The following is a 16232-nucleotide window of genomic DNA, read 5'->3' as shown; positions in this document are numbered from 1 at the left end:
CTCTGGGCATGGGCACACTTCACGCAGTTTGACCGTTTAAATAAAAGTAGAAACAGACTTCCTGGCCCAAGAGGTCACACAGTCATGCCCAGCAAGGATGCTTTAAACGTGGGCACACTTCAGACCGTTTCACTCTTTAAATCATTCAAAGCACCACATTTCAAGGCCCAAGAGGTCACAGAATCATGCCCATCAAAGTAGCTCTGGGCCTGGGCACACTTCATGCAGTTTGACCCTTTAAATAATACTACAACCAGACACATACAGGTGCGCACATATACACAGATACACATTCTGTTTAATTTATTCACATCTGCAGACTAGAGTAAGCTGAGGGTATAGTGTTAAACCAGGTACTACATAAACAGTATATAGTATATATACAGAGGATATAATGTTAAACCAGGTACTACATACAGAGTATATAGTTTGACCAAAAGATCGTGCTGATCTTTGATCTCCTGGTTCTTCATCTCCAGCGCCACTTTCAGACTCATAATGTCCTCCTCTATGGGCTGGTATAACACACACACGAATCATCACTACAGCCAGTACAATGGAAAGGTGGGAATGTGTACTGAATGTGTACTGACGTTATAAGTGAAAGGTGGAGGTACTGGTGGATGTGTACTGACACTATAAGGGATCTCTACCTGCAGTGACAGTCTGAGCTTCTCAAGTTCTTCCTCCAGAGATTTCTTCTCCTGTTCACAAGCCATTTTCATATCTGCCAGAGCAAGTATCATTACTGCTGGATATAACACAGATTGTATATACTACATAATTACTACTGAATATATAAAATATAATATATATAGTACTATACATATATTAGTATCACTTTTATTGGAGCCTAAAGGCTAACATTCATTATTAGTTATGTTAGTATTATTGCATTTCCATAGTACTTACCCTTGAGGGACCTGTTATGCTCCTCCTCCTCCTGCTGTTTCTGCAGGAGCTCTGTCTCCTCCTGCTGCTTGTGTTTCAGCATCTCCTGAAGAACCTGCAGCTCCTTCTGCTTCTGCAACCTCAACTCCTTCAGCTGCTCCAACAAACTGTTCTCCAACTCCTCCTTCTCACACCGCAAACACTCCAATCGGGCCACAGGCCCCACTAGTGACACAGAACCACACACACACACACACAGACACACACACACACACACACACAAAGAGAGAGATAAACATGTATAAATGTATAAGAATTTGTGGATAAAATTATTATGAGATTATTTATAATGAAACGACTACACTACACAACCACTTCTTCCTTTTATTTACATATTATACAGATATTTAGAGATATTTACATTTTATTTACCCGCGTGCGTCTCTCTTCTCCAAGGTAGCGGAGAGATATGAAAGGATAAAAGGGGAAAAGAATAAAATGCACGTCGGTTTTAAATTCGCAGGCTACCTGCGCTGAAGGCGTGGAAAACGAGCACGTGACGGAAAGGCTTCCGTACCCGATGGGTCCAAATCACATGCCCAGCAAAGTAGCCTTAAACCTGGACACACAATGGAGACCATTTGACCCTTTAAATAATACTACAACCAGACACATACAGGTGCGCACATATACACAGATACACATTCTGTTTAAATTTCTTCACATCTGCAGACTAGAGTAAGCTGAGGGTATAGTGTTAAACCAGGAACTACATAAACAGTATATAGTATATATACAGAGGATATAGTGTTAAACCAGGTACTACATACAGAGTATATAGTATACATACAGAGTATATAGTTTGACCAAAAGATCGTGCTGATCTTTGATCTCCTGGTTCTTCATCTCCAGCGCCACTTTCAGACTCATAAAGTCCTCCTCTATGGGCTGGTATAACACACACACGAATCATATCTACAGCCAGTACAATGGAAAGGTGGGAATGTGTACTGAATGTGTACTGACGTTATAAGTGAAAGGTGGAGGTACTGGTGGATGTGTACTGACACTATAAGGGATCTCTACCTGCAGTGACAGTCTGAGCTTCTCAAGTTCTTCCTCCAGAGATTTCTTCTCCTGTTCACAGGCCATTTTCATATCTGCCAGAGCAAGTATCATTACTGCTGGATATAACACAGATTGTATATACTACATAATTACTACTGAATATATAAAATATAATATATATAGTACTATACATATATTAGTATCACTTTTATTGGAGCCTAAAGGCTAACATTCATTATTAGTTATGTTAGTATTATTGCATTTCCATAGTACTTACTCTTGATGGACCTGTTATGCTCCTCCTCCTCCTGCTGTTTCTGCAGGAGCTCTGTCTCCTCCTGCTGCTTGTGTTTCAGCATCTCCTGAAGAACCTGCAGCTCCTTCTGCTTCTGCAACCTCAACTCCTTCAGCTGCTCCAACAAATTGTTCTCCAACTCCTCCTTCTCACACCGCAAACACTCCAATCGGGCCACAGGCCCCACTAGTGACACAGAACCACACACACACACACAGAGAGAGAGATAAACATGTATAAATGTATAAGAATTTGTGGATAAAATTATTATGAGATTATTTATAATCAAACGACTACACTACACAACCACATCTTCCTTTTATTTACATATTATACAGATATTTAGAGATATTTACATTTTATTTACCTGCGTCCGTCTCTCTTCTCCAAGGTAGCGGAGAGATATGAAAGGATAAAAGGGGAAAAGAATAAAATGCACGTCGGTTTTAAATTCGCAGGCTACCTGCGCTGAAGGCGTGGAAAACGAGCACGTGACGGAAAGGCTTCCGTACCCCATGGGTCCAAATCACATGCCAAGCAAAGTAGCCTTAAACCTGGACACACAATGGAGACCATTTGACCCTTTAAAATCATACTACAACCAGACTTCCAGGCCCAAGAGGTCACACAGTCATGCCCAGCAAAGTAGCTCTGGGCATGGGCACACTTCACGCAGTTTGACCGTTTAAATAAAAGTAGAAACAGACTTCCTGGCCCAAGAGGTCACACAGTCATGCCCAGCAAGGATGCTTTAAACGTGGGCACACTTCAGACCGTTTCACTCTTTAAATCATTCAAAGCACCACATTTCAAGGCCCAAGAGGTCACAGAATCATGCCCATCAAAGTAGCTCTGGGCCTGGGCACACTTCATGCAGTTTGACCCTTTAAATAATACTACAACCAGACACATACAGGTGCGCACATATACACAGATACACATTCTGTTTAATTTATTCACATCTGCAGACTAGAGTAAGCTGAGGGTATAGTGTTAAACCAGGTACTACATAAACAGTATATAGTATATATACAGAGGATATAATGTTAAACCAGGTACTACATACAGAGTATATAGTTTGACCAAAAGATCGTGCTGATCTTTGATCTCCTGGTTCTTCATCTCCAGCGCCACTTTCAGACTCATAATGTCCTCCTCTATGGGCTGGTATAACACACACACGAATCATCACTACAGCCAGTACAATGGAAAGGTGGGAATGTGTACTGAATGTGTACTGACGTTATAAGTGAAAGGTGGAGGTACTGGTGGATGTGTACTGACACTATAAGGGATCTCTACCTGCAGTGACAGTCTGAGCTTCTCAAGTTCTTCCTCCAGAGATTTCTTCTCCTGTTCACAGGCCATTTTCATATCTGCCAGAGCAAGTATCATTACTGCTGGATATAACACAGATTGTATATACTACATAATTACTACTGAATATATAAAATATAATATATATAGTACTATACATATATTAGTATCACTTTTATTGGAGCCTAAAGGCTAACATTCATTATTAGTTATGTTAGTATTATTGCATTTCCATAGTACTTACCCTTGAGGGACCTGTTATGCTCCTCCTCCTCCTGCTGTTTCTGCAGGAGCTCTGTCTCCTCCTGCTGCTTGTGTTTCAGCATCTCCTGAAGAACCTGCAGCTCCTTCTGCTTCTGCAACCTCAACTCCTTCAGCTGCTCCAACAAACTGTTCTCCCACTCCTCCTTCTCACACCGCAAACACTCCAATCGGGCCACAGGCCCCACTAGTGACACAGAACCACACACACACACACACAGAGAGAGATAAACATGTATAAATGTATAAGAATTTGTGGATAAAATTATTATGAGATTATTTATAATGAAACGACTACACTACACAACCACTTCTTCCTTTTATTTACATATTATACAGATATTTACATTTTATTTACCCGCGTGCGTCTCTCTTCTCCAAGGTAGCGGAGAGATATGAAAGGATAAAAGGGGAAAAGAATAAAATGCACGTCGGTTTTAAATTCGCAGGCTACCTGCGCTGAAGGCGTGGAAAACGAGCACGTGACGGAAAGGCTTCCGTACCCGATGGGTCCAAATCACATGCCCAGCAAAGTAGCCTTAAACCTGGACACACAATGGAGACCATTTGACCCTTTAAAATCATACTACAACCAGACTTCCAGGCCCAAGAGGTCACACAGTCATGCCCAGCAAAGTAGCTCTGGGCATGGGCACACTTCACGCAGTTTGACCGTTTAAATAAAAGTAGAAACAGACTTCCTGGCCCAAGAGGTCACACAGTCATGCCCAGCAAGGATGCTTTAAACGTGGGCACACTTCAGACCGTTTCACTCTTTAAATCATTCAAAGCACCACATTTCAAGGCCCAAGAGGTCACAGAATCATGCCCATCAAAGTAGCTCTGGGCCTGGGCACACTTCATGCAGTTTGACCCTTTAAATAATACTACAACCAGACACATACAGGTGCGCACATATACACAGATACACATTCTGTTTAATTTATTCACATCTGCAGACTAGAGTAAGCTGAGGGTATAGTGTTAAACCAGGTACTACATAAACAGTATATAGTATATATACAGAGGATATAATGTTAAACCAGGTACTACATACAGAGTATATAGTTTGACCAAAAGATCGTGCTGATCTTTGATCTCCTGGTTCTTCATCTCCAGCGCCACTTTCAGACTCATAATGTCCTCCTCTATGGGCTGGTATAACACACACACGAATCATCACTACAGCCAGTACAATGGAAAGGTGGGAATGTGTACTGAATGTGTACTGACGTTATAAGTGAAAAGTGGAGGTACTGGTGGATGTGTACTGACACTATAAGGGATCTCTACGTGCAGTGACAGTCTGAGCTTCTCAAGTTCTTCCTCCAGAGATTTCTTCTCCTGTTCACAGGCCATTTTCATATCTGCCAGAGCAAGTATCATTACTGCTGGATATAACACAGATTGTATATACTACATAATTACTACTGAATATATAAAATATAATATATATAGTACTATACATATATTAGTATCACTTTTATTGGAGCCTAAAGGCTAACATTCATTATTAGTTATGTTAGTATTATTGCATTTCCATAGTACTTACTCTTGATGGACCTGTTATGCTCCTCCTCCTCCTGCTGTTTCTGCAGGAGCTCTGTCTCCTCCTGCTGCTTGTGTTTCAGCATCTCCTGAAGAACCTGCAGCTCCTTCTGCTTCTGCAACCTCAACTCCTTCAGCTGCTCCAACAAATTGTTCTCCAACTCCTCCTTCTCACACCGCAAACACTCCAATCGGGCCACAGGCCCCACTAGTGACACAGAACCACACACACACACACAGAGAGAGAGATAAACATGTATAAATGTATAAGAATTTGTGGATAAAATTATTATGAGATTATTTATAATCAAACGACTACACTACACAACCACATCTTCCTTTTATTTACATATTATACAGATATTTAGAGATATTTACATTTTATTTACCTGCGTCCGTCTCTCTTCTCCAAGGTAGCGGAGAGATATGAAAGGATAAAAGGGGAAAAGAATAAAATGCACGTCGGTTTTAAATTCGCAGGCTACCTGCGCTGAAGGCGTGGAAAACGAGCACGTGACGGAAAGGCTTCCGTACCCCATGGGTCCAAATCACATGCCAAGCAAAGTAGCCTTAAACCTGGACACACAATGGAGACCATTTGACCCTTTAAAATCATACTACAACCAGACTTCCAGGCCCAAGAGGTCACACAGTCATGCCCAGCAAAGTAGCTCTGGGCATGGGCACACTTCACGCAGTTTGACCGTTTAAATAAAAGTAGAAACAGACTTCCTGGCCCAAGAGGTCACACAGTCATGCCCAGCAAGGATGCTTTAAACGTGGGCACACTTCAGACCGTTTCACTCTTTAAATCATTCAAAGCACCACATTTCAAGGCCCAAGAGGTCACAGAATCATGCCCATCAAAGTAGCTCTGGGCCTGGGCACACTTCATGCAGTTTGACCCTTTAAATAATACTACAACCAGACACATACAGGTGCGCACATATACACAGATACACATTCTGTTTAATTTATTCACATCTGCAGACTAGAGTAAGCTGAGGGTATAGTGTTAAACCAGGTACTACATAAACAGTATATAGTATATATACAGAGGATATAATGTTAAACCAGGTACTACATACAGAGTATATAGTTTGACCAAAAGATCGTGCTGATCTTTGATCTCCTGGTTCTTCATCTCCAGCGCCACTTTCAGACTCATAATGTCCTCCTCTATGGGCTGGTATAACACAAACACGAATCATCACTACAGCCAGTACAATGGAAAGGTGGGAATGTGTACTGAATGTGTACTGACGTTATAAGTGAAAGGTGGAGGTACTGGTGGATGTGTACTGACACTATAAGGGATCTCTACCTGCAGTGACAGTCTGAGCTTCTCAAGTTCTTCCTCCAGAGATTTCTTCTCCTGTTCACAGGCCATTTTCATATCTGCCAGAGCAAGTATCATTACTGCTGGATATAACACAGATTGTATATACTACATAATTACTACTGAATATATAAAATATAATATATATAGTACTATACATATATTAGTATCACTTTTATTGGAGCCTAAAGGCTAACATTCATTATTAGTTATGTTAGTATTATTGCATTTCCATAGTACTTACCCTTGAGGGACCTGTTATGCTCCTCCTCCTCCTGCTGTTTCTGCAGGAGCTCTGTCTCCTCCTGCTGCTTGTGTTTCAGCATCTCCTGAAGAACCTGCAGCTCCTTCTGCTTCTGCAACCTCAACTCCTTCAGCTGCTCCAACAAACTGTTCTCCAACTCCTCCTTCTCACACCGCAAACACTCCAATCGGGCCACAGGCCCCACTAGTGACACAGAACCACACACACACACACACAGAGAGAGATAAACATGTATAAATGTATAAGAATTTGTGGATAAAATTATTATGAGATTATTTATAATGAAACGACTACACTACACAACCACTTCTTCCTTTTATTTACATATTATACAGATATTTAGAGATATTTACATTTTATTTACCCGCGTGCGTCTCTCTTCTCCAAGGTAGCGGAGAGATATGAAAGGATAAAAGGGGAAAAGAATAAAATGCACGTCGGTTTTAAATTCGCAGGCTACCTGCGCTGAAGGCGTGGAAAACGAGCACGTGACGGAAAGGCTTCCGTACCTGATGGGTCCAAATCACATGCCCAGCAAAGTAGCCTTAAACCTGGACACACAATGGAGACCATTTGACCCTTTAAAATCATACTACAACCAGACTTCCAGGCCCAAGAGGTCACACAGTCATGCCCAGCAAAGTAGCTCTGGGCATGGGCACACTTCACGCAGTTTGACCGTTTAAATAAAAGTAGAAACAGACTTCCTGGCCCAAGAGGTCACACAGTCATGCCCAGCAAGGATGCTTTAAACGTGGGCACACTTCAGACCGTTTCACTCTTTAAATCATTCAAAGCACCACATTTCAAGGCCCAAGAGGTCACAGAATCATGCCCATCAAAGTAGCTCTGGGCCTGGGCACACTTCATGCAGTTTGACCCTTTAAATAATACTACAACCAGACACATACAGGTGCGCACATATACACAGATACACATTCTGTTTAATTTATTCACATCTGCAGACTAGAGTAAGCTGAGGGTATAGTGTTAAACCAGGTACTACATAAACAGTATATAGTATATATACAGAGGATATAATGTTAAACCAGGTACTACATACAGAGTATATAGTTTGACCAAAAGATCGTGCTGATCTTTGATCTCCTGGTTCTTCATCTCCAGCGCCACTATCAGACTCATAATGTCCTCCTCTATGGGCTGGTATAACACACACACGAATCATCACTACAGCCAGTACAATGGAAAGGTGGGAATGTGTACTGAATGTGTACTGACGTTATAAGTGAAAGGTGGAGGTACTGGTGGATGTGTACTGACACTATAAGGGATCTCTACCTGCAGTGACAGTCTGAGCTTCTCAAGTTCTTCCTCCAGAGATTTCTTCTCCTGTTCACAGGCCATTTTCATATCTGCCAGAGCAAGTATCATTACTGCTGGATATAACACAGATTGTATATACTACATAATTACTACTGAATATATAAAATATAATATATATAGTACTATACATATATTAGTATCACTTTTATTGGAGCCTAAAGGCTAACATTCATTATTAGTTATGTTAGTATTATTGCATTTCCATAGTACTTACCCTTGAGGGACCTGTTATGCTCCTCCTCCTCCTGCTGTTTCTGCAGGAGCTCTGTCTCCTCCTGCTGCTTGTGTTTCAGCATCTCCTGAAGAACCTGCAGCTCCTTCTGCTTCTGCAACCTCAACTCCTTCAGCTGCTCCAACAAACTGTTCTCCAACTCCTCCTTCTCACACCGCAAACACTCCAATCGGGCCACAGGCCCCACTAGTGACACAGAACCACACACACACACACACACAGACACACACACACACACACACACACACAAAGAGAGAGATAAACATGTATAAATGTATAAGAATTTGTGGATAAAATTATTATGAGATTATTTATAATGAAACGACTACACTACACAACCACTTCTTCCTTTTATTTACATATTATACAGATATTTACAGATATTTACATTTTATTTACCCGCGTGCGTCTCTCTTCTCCAAGGTAGCGGAGAGATATGAAAGGATAAAAGGGGAAAAGAATAAAATGCACGTCGGTTTTAAATTCGCAGGCTACCTGCGCTGAAGGCGTGGAAAACGAGCACGTGACGGAAAGGCTTCCGTACCCGATGGGTCCAAATCACATGCCCAGCAAAGTAGCCTTAAACCTGGACACACAATGGAGACCATTTGACCCTTTAAAATCATACTACAAGCAGACTTCCAGGCCCAAGAGGTCACACAGTCATGCCCAGCAAAGTACCTCTGGGCCTGGGCACACTTCACGCAGTTTGACCGTTTAAATAAAACTAGAAACAGACTTCCTGGCCCAAGAGGTCACACAGTCATGCCCAGCAAGGTTGCTTTAAACGTGGGCACACTTTAGACCGTTTCACTCTTTAAATCATTCAAAGCACCACATTTCAAGGCCCAAGAGGTCACAGAATCATGCCCATCAAAGTAGCTCTGGGCCTGGGCACACTTCACGCAGTTTGACCCTTTAAATAATACTACAACCAGACACATACAGGTGCGCACATATACACAGATACACATTCTGTTTAAATTTCTTCACATCTGCAGACTAGAGTAAGCTGAGGGTATAGTGTTAAACCAGGTACTACATAAACAGTATATAGTATATATACAGAGGATATAGTGTTAAACCAGGTACTACATACAGAGTATATAGTATACATACAGAGTATATAGTTTGACCAAAAGATCGTGCTGATCTTTGATCTCCTGGTTCTTCATCTCCAGCGCCACTTTCAGACTCATAATGTCCACCTCTATGGGCTGGTATAACACACACACGAATCATCACTACAGCCAGTACAATGGAAAGGTGGGAATGTGTACTGAATGTGTACTGACGTTATAAGTGAAAGGTGGAGCTACTGGTGGATGTGTACTGACACTATAAGGGATCTCTACCTGCAGTGACAGTCTGAGCTTCTCAAGTTCTTCCTCCAGAGATTTCTTCTCCTGTTCACAGGCCATTTTCATATCTGCCAGAGCAAGTATCATTACTGCTGGATATAACACAGATTGTATATACTACATAATTACTACTGAATATATAAAATATAATATATATAGTACTATACATATATTAGTATCACTTTTATTGGAGCCTAAAGGCTAACATTCATTATTAGTTATGTTAGTATTATTGCATTTCCATAGTACTTACCCTTGAGGGACCTGTTATGCTCCTCCTCCTCCTGCTGTTTCTGCAGGAGCTCTGTCTCCTCCTGCTGCTTGTGTTTCAGCATCTCCTGAAGAACCTGCAGCTCCTTCTGCTTCTGCAACCTCAACTCCTTCAGCTGCTCCAACAAACTGTTCTCCAACTCCTCCTTCTCACACCGCAAACACTCCAATCGGGCCACAGGCCCCACTAGTGACACAGAACCACACACACACACACACAGACACACACACACACACACACACACACACACACACACAAAGAGAGAGATAAACATGTATAAATGTATAAGAATTTGTGGATAAAATTATTATGAGATTATTTATAATGAAACGACTACACTACACAACCACTTCTTCCTTTTATTTACATATTATACAGATATTTACAGATATTTACATTTTATTTACCCGCGTGCGTCTCTCTTCTCCAAGGTAGCGGAGAGATATGAAAGGATAAAAGGGGAAAAGAATAAAATGCACGTCGGTTTTAAATTCGCAGGCTACCTGCGCTGAAGGCGTGGAAAACGAGCACGTGACGGAAAGGCTTCCGTACCCGATGGGTCCAAATCACATGCCCAGCAAAGTAGCCTTAAACCTGGACACACAATGGAGACCATTTGACCCTTTAAATAATACTACAACCAGACACATACAGGTGCGCACATATACACAGATACACATTCTGTTTAAATTTCTTCACATCTGCAGACTAGAGTAAGCTGAGGGTATAGTGTTAAACCAGGAACTACATAAACAGTATATAATATATATACAGAGGATATAGTGTTAAACCAGGTACTACATACAGAGTATATAGTATACATACAGAGTATATAGTTTGACCAAAAGATCGTGCTGATCTTTGATCTCCTGGTTCTTCATCTCCAGCGCCACTTTCAGACTCATAATGTCCTCCTCTATGGGCTGGTATAACACACACACGAATCATCACTACAGCCAGTACAATGGAAAGGTGGGAATGTGTACTGAATGTGTACTGATGTTATAAGTGAAAGGTGGAGGTACTGGTGGATGTGTACTGACACTATAAGGGATCTCTACCTGCAGTGACAGTCTGAGCTTCTCAAGTTCTTCCTCCAGAGATTTCTTCTCCTGTTCACAGGCCATTTTCATATCTGCCAGAGCAAGTATCATTACTGCTGGATATAACACAGATTGTATATACTACATAATTACTACTGAATATATAAAATATAATATATATAGTACTATACATATATTAGTATCACTTTTATTGGAGCCTAAAGGCTAACATTCATTATTAGTTATGTTAGTATTATTGCATTTCCATAGTACTTACTCTTGATGGACCTGTTATGCTCCTCCTCCTCCTGCTGTTTCTGCAGGAGCTCTGTCTCCTCCTGCTGCTTGTGTTTCAGCATCTCCTGAAGAACCTGCAGCTCCTTCTGCTTCTGCAACCTCAACTCCTTCAGCTGCTCCAACAAACTGTTCTCCAACTCCTCCTTCTCACACCGCAAACACTCCAATCGGGCCACAGGCCCCACTAGTGACACAGAACCACACACACACACACACAGAGAGAGATAAACATGTATAAATGTATAAGAATTTGTGGATAAAATTATTATGAGATTATTTATAATCAAACGACTACACTACACAACCACATCTTCCTTTTATTTACATATTATACAGATATTTAGAGATATTTACATTTTATTTACCCGCGTGCGTCTCTCTTCTCCAAGGTAGCGGAGAGATATGAAAGGATAAAAGGGGAAAAGAATAAAATGCACGTCCGTTTTAAATTCGCAGGCTACCTGCGCTGAAGGCGTGGAAAACGAGCACGTGACGGAAAGGCTTCCGTACCCGATGGGTCCAAATCACATGCCCAGCAAAGTAGCCTTAAACCTGGACACACAATGGAGACCATTTGACCCTTTAAAATCATACTACAACCAGACTTCCAGGCCCAAGAGGTCACACAGTCATGCCCAGCAAAGTAGCTCTGGGCCTGGGCACACTTCACGCAGTTTGACCGTTTAAATAAAACTAGAAACAGACTTCCTGGCCCAAGAGGTCACACAGTCATGCCCAGCAAGGTTGCTTTAAACGTGGGCACACTTCAGACCGTTTCACTCTTTAAATCATTCAAAGCACCACATTTCAAGGCCCAAGAGGTCACAGAATCATGCCCATCAAAGTAGCTCTGGGCCTGGGCACACTTTACGGAGTTTGACCCTTTAAATAATACTACAACTAGACACATACAGGTGCGCACATATACATAGATACACATTCTGTTTAATTTCTTCACATCTGCAGACTAGAGTAAGCTGAGGGTATAGTGTTAAACCAGGAGCTACATAAACAGTATATAGTATATATAAAGAGGATATAGTGTTAAACCATGTACTACATACAGAGTATATAGTATACATACAGAGTATATAGTTTGACCAAAAGATCGTGCTGATCTTTGATCTCCTGGTTCTTCATCTCCAGCGCCACTTTCAGACTCATAATGTCCTCCTCTATGGGCTGGTATAACCCACACATACGAATCATCACTACAGCCAGTATAATGGAAAGGTGGGAATGTGTACTGAATGTGTACTGACGTTATAAGTGAAAGGTGGAGGTACTGGTGGATGTGTACTGACACTATAAGGGATCTCTACCTGCAGTGACAGTCTGAGCTTCTCAAGTTCTTCCTCCAGAGATTTCTTCTCCTGTTCACAGGCCATTTTCATATCTGCCAGAGCAAGTATCATTACTGCTGGATATAACATAGATTGTATATACTACATAATTACTACTGAATATATAAAATATAATATATATAGTACTATACATATATTAGTATCACTTTTATTGGAGCCTAAAGGCTAGCATTCATTATTAGTTATGTTAGTATTATTGCATTTCCATAGTACTTACTCTTGATGGACCTGTTATGCTCCTCCTCCTCCTGCTGTTTCTGCAGGAGCTCTGTCTCCTCCTGCTGCTTGTGTTTCAGCATCTCCTGAAGAACCTGCAGCTCCTTCTGCTTCTGCAACCTCAACTCCTTCAGCTGCTCCAAGAAACTGTTATCCAACTCCTCCTTCTCACACCGCAAACACTCCAATCGGGCCACAGGCCCCACTAGTGACACAGAACCACACACACACACACACACACACACACACACACACACACACACACAGACAAAGAGAGAGATAAACATGTATAAATGTATAAGAATTTGTGGATAAAATTATTATGAGATTATTTATAATGAAACGACTACACTACACAACCACTTCTTCCTTTTATTTACATATTATACAGATATTTAGAGATATTTACATTTTATTTACCCGCGTGCGTCTCTCTTCTCCAAGGTAGCGGAGAGATATGAAGGGATAAAAGGGGAAAAGAATAAAATGCACGTCGGTTTTAAATTCGCAGGCTACCTGCGCTGAAGGCGTGGAAAACGAGCACGTGACGGAAAGGCTTCCGTACCCGATGGGTCCAAATCACATGCCCAGCAAAGTAGCCTTAAACCTGGACACACAATGTAGACCATTTGACCCTTTAAAATCATACTACAACCAGACTTCCAGGCCCAAGAGGTCACACAGTCATGCCCAGCAAAGTAGCTCTGGGCCTGGGCACACTTCACGCAGTTTGACCGTTTAAATAAAACTAGAAACAGACTTCCTGGCCCAAGAGGTCACACAGTCATGCCCAGCAAGGTTGCTTTAAACGTGGGCACACTTCAGACCGTTTCACTCTTTAAATCATTCAAAGCACCACATTTCAAGGCCCAAGAGGTCACAGAATCATGCCCATCAAAGTAGCTCTGGGCCTGGGCACACTTCACGCAGTTTGACCCTTTAAATAATACTACAACCAGACACATACAGGTGCGCACATATACACAGATACACATTCTGTTTAATTTCTTCACATCTGCAGACTAGAGTAAGCTGAGGGTATAGTGTTAAACCAGGTACTACATAAACAGTATATAGTATATATACATAGGATATAGTGTTAAACCAGGTACTACATACAGAGTATATAGTATACATACAGAGTATATAGTTTGACCAAAAGATCGTGCTGATCTTTGATCTCCTGGTTCTTCATCTCCAGCGCCACTTTCAGACTCATAATGTCCTCCTCTATGGGCTGGTATAACCCACACACACGAATCATCACTACAGCCAGTACAATGGAAAGGTGGGAATGTGTACTGAATGTGTACTGACGTTATAAGTGAAAGGTGGAGGTACTGGTGGATGTGTACTGACACTATAAGGGATCTCTACCTGCAGTGACAGTCTGAGCTTCTCAAGTTCTTCCTCCAGAGATTTCTTCTCCTGTTCACAGGCCATTTTCATATCTGCCAGAGCAAGTATCATTACTGCTGGATATAACATAGATTGTATATACTACATAATTACTACTGAATATATAAAATATAATATATATAGTACTATACATATATTAGTATCACTTTTATTGGAGCCTAAAGGCTAGCATTCATTATTAGTTATGTTAGTATTATTGCATTTCCATAGTACTTACTCTTGATGGACCTGTTATGCTCCTCCTCCTCCTGCTGTTTCTGCAGGAGCTCTGTCTCCTCCTGCTGCTTGTGTTTCAGCATCTCCTGAAGAACCTGCAGCTCCTTCTGCTTCTGCAACCTCAACTCCTTCAGCTGCTCCAACAAACTGTTCTCCAACTCCTCCTTCTCACACCGCAAACACTCCAATCGGGCCACAGGCCCCACTAGTGACACAGAACCACACACACACACAGACACAGACACACACACACACACACACACACACACACACACACAGAGAGAGATAAACATGTATAAATGTATAAGAATTTGTGGATAAAATTATTATGAGATTATTTATAATCAAACGACTACACTACACAACCACTTCTTCCTTTTATTTACATATTATACAGATATTTACAGATATTTACATTTTATTTACCCGCATGCGTCTCTCTTCTCCAAGGTAGCGGAGAGATATGAAAGGATAAAAGGGGAAAAGAATAAAATGCACGTCGGTTTTAAATTCGCAGGCTACCTGCGCTGAAGGCGTGGAAAACGAGCACGTGACGGAAAGGCTTCCGTACCCGATGGGTCCAAATCACATGCCCAGCAAAGTAGCCTTAAACCTGGACACACAATGGAGACCATTTGACCCTTTAAAATCATACTACAAGCAGACTTCCAGGCCCAAGAGGTCACACAGTCATGCCCAGCAAGGATGCTTTAAACGTGGGCACACTTCAGACCGTTTCACTCTTTAAATCATTCAAAGCACCACATTTCAAGACCCAAGAGGTCACAGAATCATGCCCATCAAAGTAGCTCTGCGCCTGGGCACACTTCACGCAGTTTGACCCTTTAAATAATACTACAACCAGACACATACAGGTGCGCACATATACACAGATACACATTCTGTTTAATTTCTTCACATCTGCAGACTAGAGTAAGCTGAGGGTATAGTGTTAAACCAGGTACTACATAAACAGTATATAGTATATATACAGAGGATATAATGTTAAACCAGGTACTACATACAGAGTATATAGTTTGACCAGAAGATCGTGCTGATCTTTGATCTCCTGGTTCTTCATCTCCAGCGCCACTTTCAGACTCATAATGTCCTCCTCTATGGGCTGGTATAACACAGACACGAATCATCACTACAGCCAGTACAATGGAAAGGTGGGAATGTGTACTGAATGTGTACTGACGTTATAAGTGAGAGGTGGTGGTACTGGTGGATGTGTACTGACAATATAAGGGATCTCTACCTGCAGTGACAGTTTGAGCTTCTCAAGTTCTTCCTCCAGAGATTTCTTCTCCTGTTCACAGGACATTTTAATATCTGCCAGAGCAAGTATCATTACTGCTGGATATAACACAGATTGTATATACTACATAATTACTACTGAATATATAAAATATAATATATATAGTACTATACATATATTAGTGTCACTTTTATTGGAGCCTAAAGGCTAACATTCATTATTAG

Source organism: Electrophorus electricus, chromosome 9 (genome assembly GCF_041902795.1).
Source record: "Electrophorus electricus isolate QZ-2024a chromosome 9, ASM4190279v1, whole genome shotgun sequence".
Taxonomy (NCBI): Eukaryota; Metazoa; Chordata; class Actinopteri; order Gymnotiformes; family Gymnotidae; genus Electrophorus; species Electrophorus electricus.
Note: the sequence above shows the minus strand (reverse complement) of the source record.